This window comes from Octopus sinensis, linkage group LG7, assembly GCF_006345805.1.
Source record: "Octopus sinensis linkage group LG7, ASM634580v1, whole genome shotgun sequence".
Taxonomy (NCBI): domain Eukaryota; kingdom Metazoa; phylum Mollusca; class Cephalopoda; order Octopoda; family Octopodidae; genus Octopus; species Octopus sinensis.
This window is the reverse complement of record NC_043003.1, coordinates 18,997,263-19,012,215: the sequence shown is the minus strand read 5'-3', so window position 1 is coordinate 19,012,215 and position 14,953 is coordinate 18,997,263. Positions and strand designations below refer to the sequence as shown.

At 37.8% G+C, this 14,953-nt stretch overlaps 1 protein-coding gene across 3 annotated transcripts in view; it reads left to right on the top strand.

Annotated features, from left to right (window-relative positions):
- LOC115213817 (FGFR1 oncogene partner 2 homolog) overlaps nt 1–14,953 on the top strand; it is a 41,381-nt gene that overhangs the window by 4,768 nt on the left and 21,660 nt on the right. The window contains exon 1 of one of the 3 annotated variants that reach the window (XM_036504588.1): nt 13,135–13,140. The exons of the other annotated variants lie outside the window; for them this stretch is intronic. The gene's annotated coding sequence lies outside the window, so the exon portion shown is untranslated. Of the gene's footprint in view, nt 1–13,134; nt 13,141–14,953 lie in introns of those variants that run through there. 3 annotated transcript variants of the gene reach the window in all.

Sequence of the window (14,953 nt, the reverse complement as noted above, 5' to 3'; positions counted from 1 at the left end):
GCTCAATTACTTTACAAAAGCTGAAGAATGGTGTTTCATGCTTTGTCCCAACCAAGAAGCGTTGAGGACTGGACACTCTACCATTAACCACAATGATATACTAAAAATGGAAAGCTTATATGAAAGTTTTAATGTTTTATTACAAGTCGAGATAATTATTGACGTGTTGTTTGTGAATAGACCTTCTAAAAACAGGCTTTTCTGGCTCTTTTTTTGTATCTTTCAAAATCATTTGAAAGTCAGTGGTTTTTGTCATATCATTTTCTATAGATAGCATCACCAAATTATTTAGTCTTTCTTGTGAAACAGATGACCATGGGTATATTTTAATCGGTTTTAGTTTAAAAAAACTTCTCCCACCTGATGTGACCGTTAAAGACATTATTAAGTAAATCCTCAAGCAATAAAAACATAAGGAAATATTAAATTCATCATAGCATCCTTGGCTCAAGCATGTGCACAGGATCCAATTTGAACAAATCTGTCTAATTGATTTAAAACCAGGCCTACCTGGGCCAACCAAAGCTTTGCAAGTGAATTTGGTAGACTGAAACTTAAAGAAGGGTGTCATTCGTATATATATATATATATATATATATATGTATATATATATATATATATTATATATATATATATACACCTCATCATCATCATTGATTAATGTCCATTTTCCATGCTGCCATGGTTTGAACAGTTTGGCCAGAGCTGGAAAGCCCCAAAGAGCTGCACCAGGCTTCAATCTGACTTGGCATGGTTTCTATGGTTGGATGCCCTTCCTAATGCCAACCACTTCACAAAGTGTACTGGGTGCTTTTTATTTATGTGGTACCAGCACAGGACTCTTGCAGGCCAATCCTCTTCATCAGGGGAGGCAGCCTTAACACTTCTGCTGTGGAGTGTGGGCCTTCTTGAGTACAGCAAGATACCAGGTATCTAAGCTGAGAGTTTGTTTCACAATTTGAGCTTCATGACACTGCAATTATCAGGCAAAACTGATTTTCAAAAAAATTAATATAGTTTATCTTTTAGATATAGTTTTAATAATAAAACAGCTATGTCCTTTACAACATGTATTGAGCACTCCTTTCTCATTCATCTGACACTAAACAATGTATGTATAAATGTGAGTGTGTGTGCATGCACATGTTACTGTCTCCTTGCCTTGACATCATATGATAATTGTAAATGAGGGTCGCGGTTATTCAAGCAGTACCCTTCGTTTCCAGTCTTCTGTGTCAGGTCATGGTAAACAAGTATTGTTGGCAAGAGAAAGGTTATCAGGTTGTGGAGGCTCTGCCTTAACAAAATTCCATCCAGACCATGAGAGCACAGAAAGGTAAAGATTAAATACATGATGATGATGACACACATACATGCATACATACATTCATGAATATATATATATATATATACATTCCTACATATCAATATCAATGTCACAGCCATGCCAGTCATCTTTGTAGCAAATGTGCTTCTACTTTTTGACCATTTGAAATAAAAGAACCTAGCTAACTGAAACCTCCCTTCTACAACGCCCTCCACATATTTCATACAACCAAAGTTTCAGATCCAGTAACAACCTAAATGGTTCACATCTATACAAGGTGGTATCAAATGGTTCCTGGACTAGGTATGTTTTATAAAAAATAATAACTTATTTCTCTCTTTTACTTGTTTCAGTCATTTGACTGTGGCCATGCTGGAGCACCGCCTTTAGTTGAGAAAATCGACCCCAGGACTTATTTTTTTTGTAAGCCTAGTACTTACGGGGACATAAACACACCAGCATTGGTTGTCAAGTGATGTTGGGGTGACAAACACAGACACACACACACACACACACACATATATATATATATATATATATATATACATATATATACAACATGCTTCTTTCAGTTTTTGTGGACCAAATCCACTCACAAGGCTTTGGTTGGCCTGAGACTATAGTATGGGACTGAACCCGGACACCTGCAAGAAGGGTCTTTTAAGATGCCCCCACCCAACTATCAGTTTGTATTCTTACATAAATGAAGATAATCATGAACCACTTTTTGCCAACTTCAGGTCATTTTATTATTCACTGACCACAATGGTAATTTTGTAAAGCCTCCAGAGACCTGCATGTATCTCATACTAGTGAAAGGTCATTTTATTGCATGCAGTTCTTTGCAGCCCCTTTTCTATCTACTCAGATGTGTGCCAGAAATTTAGATATATCTCCCAGTCTCTGCCTTTTTTTTTTTTTTTCCATTAACATTCCCTTCACTATTATTCTAACCATACATACACCTGTGCTTATGATACCACTTTTCACACCTTAATATTCTCTACATAAAAACTGGTCATGCCTGGCAATCATGCATAGCTTCTTTTAGCAGGGACCATGCAAAAACCCCCAAAATCTATCACTCCATTGGTTACGATGAAGAGGATTCCAGTTGGTCAGACCAGTGGGGGTAGCTTGTTCATGAAATTAACATGTAAGTGGCTGAGCACTTCACAGGCATGTGTACCCTTGGAATAGTTCTCAGGGAGATTTGATGGGATGCAGAATGTGACAAGGCTAGCCCTTTGAATTACAGGTAATACTCATTTTTGCCAGCTGAGTGGACTGGAGCAACATGAAATAAAGTGTCTTGTTCAAGGACATAGTGCACCACCAGGAATTGAACTCACAACTTTCTGATTGTGAGTTGAATACCCCAACCACTAAGCCACACACCTTCATGTAGACCTTTAAAAAAATGAAGTTTTTGTCTTATTTCAGTGACGCCAAGGTGCAGCCATTTATCATATAAAAATGACCTACCTGCAATATTATACTTTTCTCACTCATGAATAAAATGTGACCAAAACATTCCTTGCCTTAGATATCAGGCTGCACAACCTCTACTCACTTTCATGGAAACCACACCTCTATATAAAGATTGAGAGTCCTCTTTGTGGTTAGAAAATCTCTACATAGTTAGTGCAAGTATTGTTTACATTTGTGTGTGTCAGTCAGTGCAACTGCTATACCCACAAACTCACAAACTGATAGACTATTCTTTCTTTCTTTCTTCAGTTATACAAACAATCTTTGCCTCTTTGAGCTTTGAAATTTTGATAAATCCCTCCCCAGGCTGCGAAACATTTTTTCCCCACGAGAGTTCTGGACCCCATTTATGAACTCATTTGCATACAGCCAATCAGAGCTCAATTATCAAACTGATTTATGAGTGCATAACAAGTGATGGGTGATAAGATAAGGTCACTTGAGTAAGGAATGACCATGCTTCTTTTCTCTTTTCAGAATGCTTGTCGTTCTTGTTTCAACCATGGCTGCCTCTGCGTAATTATTTGTGTTGTTGTTTACTTTGTAAAACAGTAAGGGGAGAGGGTTGCTGGCACAACACCCTCTGCCCACATCTTTACCATATGGGGCCCTAACAAAATCCGATAATAGGTATAGATGCCAATCTACCTAATTACTTGTCTCCTTCTAAAATCAGACATAACTTGGCAATTGGTCAACTTACAACACCATTCTTCATCTTCTTGAGTTTACTTAGAGTGTGTTTGTTAACTTGACAACAAGGTCAAGGTCAGCTCTGATTGGCTGTATGCAAATGAGTTCATTACTGGAGTCCAGAATTCTCGTGGGAAAAAAAATTTCGCTTCCAGGCTCCCTGCTGCACTTGTCTCTCATCTTGACTGTGGCTGGCAATGTACTAAGCACTTTCTCCCTGGGTATGAGACATTTTGGCATTGCTATTTTAATGCTGACCTGTTTGACATCAGATGTTTCAATGTTTCCCTCATTCTTTCTTTCCTTCTTTGTTTGTGTGTGTGCACATATTTCTCGCTGTGCTGGTACCATGTAAAAAGCACCCAGTACACATTGTAAAGTGGGTGGATTTTTAGGAAGGGCATCCAGCTGTTGAAATCAAGCCAAAACAGACTATGGGACCTGGTGTAGCTCCTGGCCTTGCTAGATCCTGTCAAACCACCTAATCCATGCTGGTATGGAAAATGGACATTAAATGATGATATATGAGGAAAGGGAAAGTATTTTTTCCATCGTGTACAATTTATAAATTGTAATGTCTCTCTCTCTCTGTATGTGTATATTTCTACATGCACGCCCGATAACCTTCAGTGCCAAATCAACAACATCCAAAAAGCTGCATCCAGTCATCATGTTCCACTTCTTCTTATCCTTCATCCTTACAATTTTGTCACTGAATATGCTCTCTCTATCACTGTCTGTCTCTGTGTTTGTCTCTTTCTCCCCTCTTCCATACACCAACTTAGAAAGGTTCAAGCTGAACATCAGCTATATTTTGGAGGGATGTTCAAGTGTTTTAGGCATTGCTTCTATCATTCGAGCTAACCCTTTTGTATTGAAACCATCCATATCCAACCAAAATATTCTATCCCCTTTTTCTCTTCAAGCTAGCCAGCTCTGGCCTCTCACACTTCCCTTTCAATATTCTAAAAATAAACAATCACTTCAATGAAATCTCAAGCTACAAGGTAATGCTTGACTAATTCAAATTAATGGGGAGAAATAAAAATTACATTTGACAGAGAAATCCAAATGTTAAAAGGATAAAGGAAAAAAAATATACTAAATGTGTAAATAGATATGTTTTCACTTTTAGTTTAAATTTCATTATCTATAGTAAGAAAACAAGACGAAATTCTATATTTCATACTTTGTTGGGTGCATAAAATCTTAAACTCCATGCATGTATGATATTTTCAGTCAGAAATATTTTTGCAAAACTATCCTATATGGGGCTTACTACAATTTTGAAAAATGCTAAACCGTTATACTACACTTTGACAATTTACATCTGAAGCAGTTGGAGATACGATAGTTTGACCAAAATAACTGGCTGTTGCAAGCAAAATTAAATATTGAAAAAAACGCATTTGGCCAAATTTGGACATACGACAGTTTAACATAATAGTAACAATATGAATTTGGTATTGTAGTCATCATAGTTATAAATACATCCACAGACTCTGCTGCAGTGGTCTCCTACTGGGGTGCTGTGACACCCTGGGGCAAAGGTTTTCAAACTGTGACATTAAAATTGTGTCATGAAATTACACCAGATCTAATCAATTCTTATGAATACTATACTACTAGACAACACACTGTTTTGTGCCTGGAATAAGTATTACTTTGTTTCTGTGAAATACAGATATATATTCAACAAAGAATTAAGTAAAAGAAATGTAACACAATATTGATAAAGAAGAAACATTTAATAGAACAAAATGCTTACCATTTTTTAACAGTTTTCTTTTCTCCACACAACATTATTATATACAACAAACCACAGTCAGGAAATTTTTGCCAACCACACATTGTCTTTGTATACAATGTTTTTAGTGAATTTTACATTTTCATAATTGGAATTCCTGTGGGCTTCTCTTGTTACAGTGATAGGGTGAGAGATCAAAATAATGACACTCACTGACAAGATAGAAGACACATGGCATTTCTTATTGTAAAGAAATTATTTTATTAAAATAAATAGGTATAGGAGTGGCTGTGTGGTAAGTAGCTTGCTTACCAACCACATGGTTCCTGGTTCAGTCCCACTCTGTGGCACCTTGGGCCGACCAAAGCCTTGTGAGTGGATTTGGTAGACGGAAACTGAAAGAAGCCCGTCGTATATGTGTGTGTGTGTGTGTGTATATATATATATGTATATGTATTATATTAAATTCGAGACAAAACCACTATTAGGCAAATCAAACAATGAAAAACTTAAGCCAATACATATGATTAATTTATATTATTTAAATATGTAACAAAATTATTAAAAAAATATAATTAATATCTCTAATTTAATATAATATAATATTTTACTATAAAATTGGATTCAATCTTAAATCTGATTTTTCCCTGTAAGTTTGGATTTATTCCCTAATATTTATTATTATATATATATATATATATATATATATGTGTGTGTATGTTTGTGTGTGTATATGTTTGTAAGTCTGTGTTTGTCCCCCCCAACATCGCTTGACAACCGAAGGTAGTGTGTTTACATCCCTGTAACTTAGCGGTTCGGCAAAAGAAACCGATAGAATAAGTACTAGGCTAACAAAGAATAAGTCCTGAGGTCGATTTGCTCGACTAAAGGCGGTGCTCCAGCATGGCCACAGTCAAATTGCTGAAACAAGTAAAAGAGTAAAGTGTAAAGAGAGATAAATGAATATTTATTTGTAAGTTTTCATAAGAGAAATTTAAAAACTAGAGATTCATTGTTTCCTTTCAATTTTGTAGTAAACTTGTTTGTTTTCAAAGAAATTTGATATTTTCCAAATTGGTAGCTTAGTGTCTTTAATGAGTGTGTTGAGATAAATATGTGTCTTTGTACATACATACATCCATACAGACTAACAGAAGGAGAGAGCAAACGTGTGGGGCTAGCTGCAAATCAAACTGGAAGTTGTTACAGGAAGACAGATTTCACAAAAATTATAATAATGATTTGACTGTTGAAGTATGAGATGTGGCAACTCTTGTGTACAATTATATACGTGATTGGTGACCTGTAATATGATAGTTAATTACTAACAAAAGAAAGTAATGTGTCATGAAAGATTTTATTTTAAGAAGTGTGTCACTAATGTGGAAAGTTTATAAAGATCTGCCCTAGGTTATTGTAGATAATAGTGGTGTAGTGAGGTTTCCTTTAGTGCTTGTATTTTCTCTGTTGGAGAAAAGCATAGGGAGATCAAAAAGAAACAGTTTTCTATGGCTGTCTGGGTGCTGATTATTTGGTACAGCTGACTGGACATTCTGCCTGTTTTAGGGATAGAACTTTTTCGGTGTTGGAGGCCAACACGTGTGTGTGAGCAAAAATGTACACATTTAGGTAGATAGAAATGAAGGAAAAAGAGACAGAGACATTCTTTTAGACCCCATTCAATCATGAATGACCTTGGGATTGCACCTAGAAAGTTACCCTTCAAGCCCAAGTCAGGGCAAGGTTGTTTATGGAAGACCAGCAGTCGCCCATGCATACCGGCCTCTCCTCTCCATGCCACTGATGTTATACAAGGGAAAAGCAAAGGCAAATACAGTTTGGCACCAGCAACTCATTTCTACAGCTGAGTGAATTGGACCAACATTAAATAAAGTGTCTTGCTCAAGAACACAATACACAGCCCGATCCAGGAATTGAACTCACTACCTTGTGATTGTGAGCCCAATGCTCCAACCACCAAGCCATATGCCTTCACAGACATATTACGATTTGTTAATTGAACATGATGGACTTAATCAATCCAGCTGTGAAAATAAATAATAATATTTCTAATAACATGTGAAATATTAGTTCCAAATTTTGGTGCAAGACCAGCAATTTCGGGGAGGGATTAAGTCGATGACAACATCGACCCCGGTGTTCAGCTGGTACTTCTTTTATGAAACCTGAAAGGATGACAGACAAATTTGAACTTGGAATGTAAAGACAGTCGAAGTGCCACTGAGCATTTTGCTGATGTGCTAACAATTCTGCCAGCTTACTGTCTTTAATGTGTGTAATATTGGAGTTAGACATTTTGGCACAGCTGTGCAAATGCAGTTGACTTGGCATTACCAACTTGGACATTCTGCCTGTTTTGGTGAGAGTACTTTTGGTGCTAGAAACAGAGGCACATATGTGTATGTACATGCAAAAACATACATATACGGAGAGAGAGAGAGAGAGAGAGAGGTGGGGGGGCATTACTGTTTATTAATTAACCATGATTAACATAAACATTTCCTCCTCCCCAAACACAGAGAAATATGCTCACACATATAAACAGAGAGAGAGGGAAAGGAAGACAGAAACTTTAGATGTCTGATATCAAATGAGTCAGCATTGAATCGGTGATGCCAAATAGGTGACGCCAAAACCATTATGCCAACACTGCTCTACGCATTTCTACTTCAAGAATGCAGCACAAAATGTATTAACATATACAGGAAAGGTGCATATGCGATTTAGTACAATTGAAAGTTGCTATAATAGTCTAGCTATGTTTTAAGTTAAGAAGTTGTTACATCATCATCATCATCATCGTTTATCGTCCGTTTTCCATGCTGGCATGGTTTGACTGGGGACTGGCAAGCCAGAAGGCTGCACCAGGCTCCAATCTGATCTGGCAAGGTTTCTACAGCTGGATGTCCTTCCTAATGCCAACCACTCCGAGAGTGTAGCGGGTGCTTTTTACATGCCACCAGCATGGAGAGCCAGTCAGGCAGCTCTGGCATTGACCACATTCAGATGCTGCTTTTTACATGCCACTAGCACAGGAGTCAGTCAGGGTTGACTGGCATCAACCACATTTGGATGGTGCTTTTTACATGCCACCAGCATGGAGAGCCAGTCAGGCAGCAATGGCATTGACCACATTCAGATGCTGCTTTTTACATGCCACTAGCACAGGAGTCAGTCAGGGTTGACTGGCATCAACCACATTTGGATGGTGCTTTTTACATGCCACCAGCATGGAGAGCCAGTCAGGCAGCAATGGCATTGACCACATTCAGATGCTGCTTTTTACATGCCACTAGCACAGGAGTCAGTCAGGGTTGACTGGCATCAACCACATTTGGATGGTGCTTTTTACATGCCACCAGCATAGAGAGCCAGTCAGGCAGCAATGGCATTGACCCACGCTTGAATAGTGCTTATTATGTGCCACCAGTCTGGGTGACAATCAGGCAGCACTAGCATCGGCCACAACTATGATTTTGATCTTGAATTTGATTATGATTTTGATTTTTATAATTATACAGCTGGTTGTGGAAGTAAATTACAGCTATTTGATTTAAAATATGAACCTCTGAGTGTATGTGTGTGCACGCATTAATAGGTTTTAATAATTGCATTATTTACATTCAACGGATATTTGTCCTCATCTTGTTTGTTGTTAACACAACATTTCAGCTGATATACTCTCTGGCCTTCTTCAGGTGTCTTGGGGAAATTTCGAACTTGGGTTCTCATTCCTAAGGTATTTTTCAATGTTATTATTATTATTATTATTGTTCAGGTCACTGCTTGGAATTGAACTTGGAATCTTGGGGTTAGTAGCCTGCGCTCTTAACCACTACGACATATGTCCGTGGACATATGGCGAAAAATACTTTGGGAATGAGAACCCAGGTTCAAAATTTCCCCAAGACACCTAATGAAGGCTGCAGGGTATATCAGCCGAAACGTCGTGTTAACAACAAACAAGATTAGGACAAATATCCATTGAATGTAAATAAGGCACATAATTCCTCATCTCTTAAATAGAGAACTGTTTTAATAATTGTTACTCATTTTGGTACAATGCCAAAAATTGCTAATTTTGAGAGAAGGGACAAGTCAATTATATCAATCCCATTACTTGACAGGCACTTATTTTATTGACCTCAAAAGGACGAAAGGCAAAGTCAACCTCAGCAGAATTTGAACTCCAAATGTAATGAGTCAAGAAATATTACGAAGAATTTTTTCTGGTGCTCTCACAATTCTGTCAGCTTGCCTGAAAATTCCATATGGAGTCTATATCAGAACTCTAATGCAGTTTGAAATTTTAACAATAGTGGTGGGTATATTTTGCATTGACTGGGCTGATATAACTTGAGTTTATACAGGTCAGTGAAGGCACATGGCTCAGTGGTTAGAGCATCAAGCTTATGATCGTGAGGTTGTGAGTTCGATTCCTTGACCAAGCTGTTTGTTGTGTTCTTGAGCAAGACACTTTATTTCACATTGTTCCACTTCACTCAGCTGTAGAAATGAGTTGCGACATCACTGGTGCCAACCTGTATCGGCCCCTTTGCCTTTCCCTTGGATAACATCGGTGGCATGGAGAGGGGATGCTGGTATGCATGGGTGACTGCTGGTCTTCCATAAAAGCAACCCTAGGTTGTTCATTCACCAGTAAGGTCACTTTCCGCCCATACTTGTAACCCGGAGTGGAACCTCTTAGTTGCACCTGTGGTCATTCGTGACCGATGGAGTCGATTATTATTGATTATACAGGTCAGTTGGCTGAGTGTCCAGAAAATACTGCAGCTACCAACTGCTTGTCTTCTATAAAGAATAAGTGAGGCCCACAATGTTGCTCTGTTCCTGTATTTGGAACTGTATGCTGCTAACATAAACATCTCAGACTGCACTCAGAGACAGCCACCTCTCTGACAGGAATTTTCTTCTTGCAGCTGTTAATTTGCAACTGTTCAAGAAGATTGTTAACCATATTGATCTCAGCTGTCTCTGATGAGCTGTGAAGGGCATGATGAATTGTGCCTTTCTCAAGACCAAATTTAATCCTTTAACATTTAAAAGGCCATAACTGCCCAAAATATTCCACCTGTTTTATGTTCAAACCAGCCAGATCTGGTTTCTCATACCTACCTTATAATGTCATTCAAAAATAAACAATCACATCATCAAAATTTCAAGGTCACAATGCATGATTGATTTAAAGCAATCTTATAATAATTCTGCTTCTGCTTATTCCTCTGTTACTTAGCCCATCCATAATGCTTCCATGTGATTAGTTGGGAGGCAGAGGTGGTGGTGAGTGAAATGTGTAATTTTTATTTTCTGAACCAAGTTTTTTTTCCTCCATTACTAAACCCATCTGTAATGCTTTCACATGATTAGTTGAAGGGAAAAGCGAAGACTGAAAGAAAAAGAGGGAGAATGGTGTGTATAGAATCTATAAAACTGTGCATAAAGTATATAAAATGTATATAAAAAGTGCATTAAGTGATCATCGTATTCCAATTTCCTTCACTTTACAATGATTAACAAACGAATTACTATCTTTTGATACAGACATAACACAGGCTACGCTTTCAGGTTTTGGAGATAAAGTTTTCAGAAATGGCCCAATAATTTTATCATTAATTCCATGAAATATTCACAGGTCTCATTAGTGTGAGTAAATAAGCATTATATTTGACGGAATAATCTGAATGCTAAAAGGCACAGGAGTGGCTGTGTGGTAAGTAGCTTGCTTACCAACCACATGGTTCCGGGTTCAGTCCCACTGTGTGGCACCTTGGGCAGGTGTCTTCTACTATAACCTTGGGCCGACCAAAGCCTTGTTAGTGGATTTGGTATACGGAAACTGAAAGAAGTCCGTCATGTATATGTATATATATGTGTGTTTGTGTGTCTGTGCCCCCCCCCCCCCCAACATCGCTTGACAACCGATGGTGGTGTCTTTTCGTCCCCGTAACTAAGTGGTTCGGCAAAAGAGACGATAGAATAAGTACTAGGCTTACAAAGAATAAGTCCTGGGGTCAATTTGCTCAACATGGCCGCAGTCAAATGACTGAAACAAGTAAAAGAGTAAAAAAAGACATCATCAATGATATTGCATGGCCTAGTGTTTAAGTTGTTACACTCACAGTTGTAGGATCATGGTTTTGACCCCTAAACTGGGTGATGCATTGTGCTCTTGAGCAAATCATTTCATCTCATGTTGCTCCTGTTCACTCAGCTATGAGTTCCTGCAGTTACTGGGAAGTTTACCTTGTGATGGACTGGCATCCCATTCAGTGTTGTAATCTGAATCACTTACATGCTGTGGAAACTGGATTAAGCTCTGACCTTATGAACCCTAGAGCTCATGAGAAAAAAATAGATGACATACTGGACTGGATTGCCCATGTTCAGTCCACTGCAGGACAAAGACCTCAGCATGTTCTCTCCACTGACCACAGTTTGATGTGGAGGCTGTGAATTTGAGCTTGAGATTATACTGGTTTGATGAGCCTGCTCTACCACACTGGCTCAACATGGCTTAGCAGACAGATACAGTTTTTTATACTCATACCCAGGAATAGCTAAGTTGATTGCATCAAACCTAGTATTCAACTGGGACTTATTTTATTGACCCCAAAAGGATGAGAGGCGAAGTCAACTTCAGTGGAATTTGAGCTCAGAGTGTTTGGACAGATGAAATACTGCTAAGCATTTTGCCCAGCATGCTAACGATCCTGTTTACCACTCACCACCTTTAAATGACATATACACTACAGAAATATAACTATGCCATTATGACCGTATCATGGAAATATGCAGTGTATACTGTATGAAAAAAAGACGGTAGTAGATGGTAGAGGTAGACTAGTTCTGGAGTTGTTAGGTTAGACCAGTGCTTTTCAAACTTTTTGCTGGAGCGGAACCCCAAGGAAACATTCCACTAGCTCGGGGAACCCCTGTGTAATAATTTAATAGTCTTATGCACACATATCTGCACAGGAAAATTAAAAATTACTGCCGATCTTAGCAGTTTTGTAACTTCTTGCGGAACCCCTGGACTGTACTGGCAGAACTCTAAGGTTCCGCAGAACCCTGGTTGAAAACCACTGGGTTAGACTTTAGAACTTTGGACATTGATAGATGGGATGAGCAAAGATCAATATTTTGAATTAAAGATCTGTTCAATACCTGTCAGAACAATTGTTAAAATAATTATGGAAAATTTCAGAACTGTCCAACAGTTAAATGCATTTAAAAAAATTTGGATCTAAAAATGTTCAGAAAATAATGTATTTGTTGTACTTGTTGTTGGGGTGTTTACTTCACAGTCATGTGACTTTTGGATTCAGTCCTACTGTGCAGCACCTCGGGCAAGTGTCTAATTTAGTTTCTGGCTAACCAATGGTTTGTGAGTGAATTTGATAGATGGAAGCCCAGTGTGTGTGTGTGTCCCCGTATACATACATATATATATATGTATATATATATATAATATATATATATATATGTATATATATATATATATATATACACACACACATATATATACACATATACATACACATATATATATATACACACACACACACACACACATATATATATAGAGAGAGAGAGAGTGAGAGAGAGAGTTAAAAAGTAATGTAAAAATACATTATGGAGGTTATATTATAAGCAATTAAAATTATTTATGAATGTATCAATGGCTAAACATGTTATCATAAAATACATAGAAGAACAATGTTTATAATTATGAACAAGTCACAATTATAACTAAGTGGGTTTCAAAAACCCTTATATGTTCATAATTATAAACACTCTTCTTATACATACACACACACACACACATATATAAGTTACAAAAGTGAAAACGAATACAAAGATGCAAGCAGAACACATACATACATATCAGTGTGCGTGTTATCTTTAATCTTTTACTTGTTTCAATCATTAGTCTGTGACCATGCTGGGGCACTTTGTTGAATTTTTTTAGTTGAATGTATCAACTCCAGTACTTGTTTTTTTTTTTAAGCCTGGTATTTATCGTGAAACTCTTTTACCAAAGAACAGTTGCCAAGTGGTGGTGGTGGGGGGGAACAGACATAAAGACAGACACTGTGTGTGTGTATATATATTATTTTATAAGCTTAAAGCTTATAGCAATCACTGCGCATGGGAAAACCTACTTTTTTCCATCGAGGGCTTATATGCCCCATTATCAGACTATTTTTTTGTCATCACATGGGGATCGCTATAAGCTTTAAGCTTATAAGATACTATCATTATTGTTATTTACAGAAACTGTCACACACACACATATATATATATATAGAAAGCAGATGTTAAACGATGATGATATACATGTGATGGGCTTCTTTTAGTTTCCATCTATCAAATCCACTCATAAGGTTTTGGTTGCTCCAAGGCTATAGTAGAAGACAGTTGCCCAAGATACTATACAGTGGGACTAAACCTGGAACCATGTTGTTGGGAAGCAAGCTTCTCACCACACAGCCATTACTATGTGCACTAGTAAAAGAAGAAAAATTCATCATCATCATCATTTAACATCCGTTGTCCATGCTGGCATGGGTTGGACAGTTTGACCAGGGCTGGCTAGCTGGAAGGCTGTGCCAGACTCTAGTCTGTTTTGGCAAGGTTTCTACAGCTGGATGCCCTTCCTAATGCCAACCACTCTGAGAATGTAATGCGTACTTTTATGTGCCATCATCATCATAATTGTTTGACCGTGGTCGAGACCATGGAGTTTACTATGTTACGCTAGACTTCACGGTCCATCATAGCATTACGGAGGTCCTGTTACTGGATGCCTGTAGCCCTGGAGATTACATCAGGGTAGGAGAGTGTGCGCCCTCTGGTATTGCGAGCAGATGGCTTCCAGGGGAGAAGAGTAGAAATTACCTCGTTTTCAGCTCTACAACAATGTCCAGCAAACTGGACTCTTCTACCTTTCACAAGAGATGATACAGGTGGTAATTTCCCATATATTTGTACTTTGGTTGGATGACGCTTCCATGAGAGGTTTTGAGCTCTCATAAGGAGGCGAGTGTAAGTTCCATCCAACCGCCTCTCAAGCTTCTTTGATAATGTCCAGGTTTCTGAGCCATATAGTAGAATTGGTTCGACTGTAGCTTTGAAGATTTTAAGTTTATGTGCCACTTGCACAGGTGCCAGTTTTGAGACACCAGTATCTGTCATGATGACTATGATTTCCCTTGGCTTGATGGGTCTTCTTCTGAAGCATGGCATAATGCCAAAGGTCTTGGTCATTTGTCATTACCTATTCCTTACTCATTGTTAACTCAGTAAAGTTATGGAACCTGATGCTGCCAAAGTGAGTCAGGATGAAAATATCTGTGTGTGTGTGTATACATACATACATACATACATACATATATATATATGCATACATACATACACACATACATATATATAAACTTACATTGGTATTCATTATAATTAAATAGTAATGGAATGGGAATGTTGATGATGTTGGTGATAGGAATAATGATAATGATGTTGTTGATGATGATGATAACGGTGATGATATTCTTTTGTTACTAGCTTATCAACTAGATCCAAAATTCTCTTGCATCTATTGTTCAGTATGTTCTTTTCATGAAAGCTTGTCAATTAGAGGCTAGACAGTGACATCA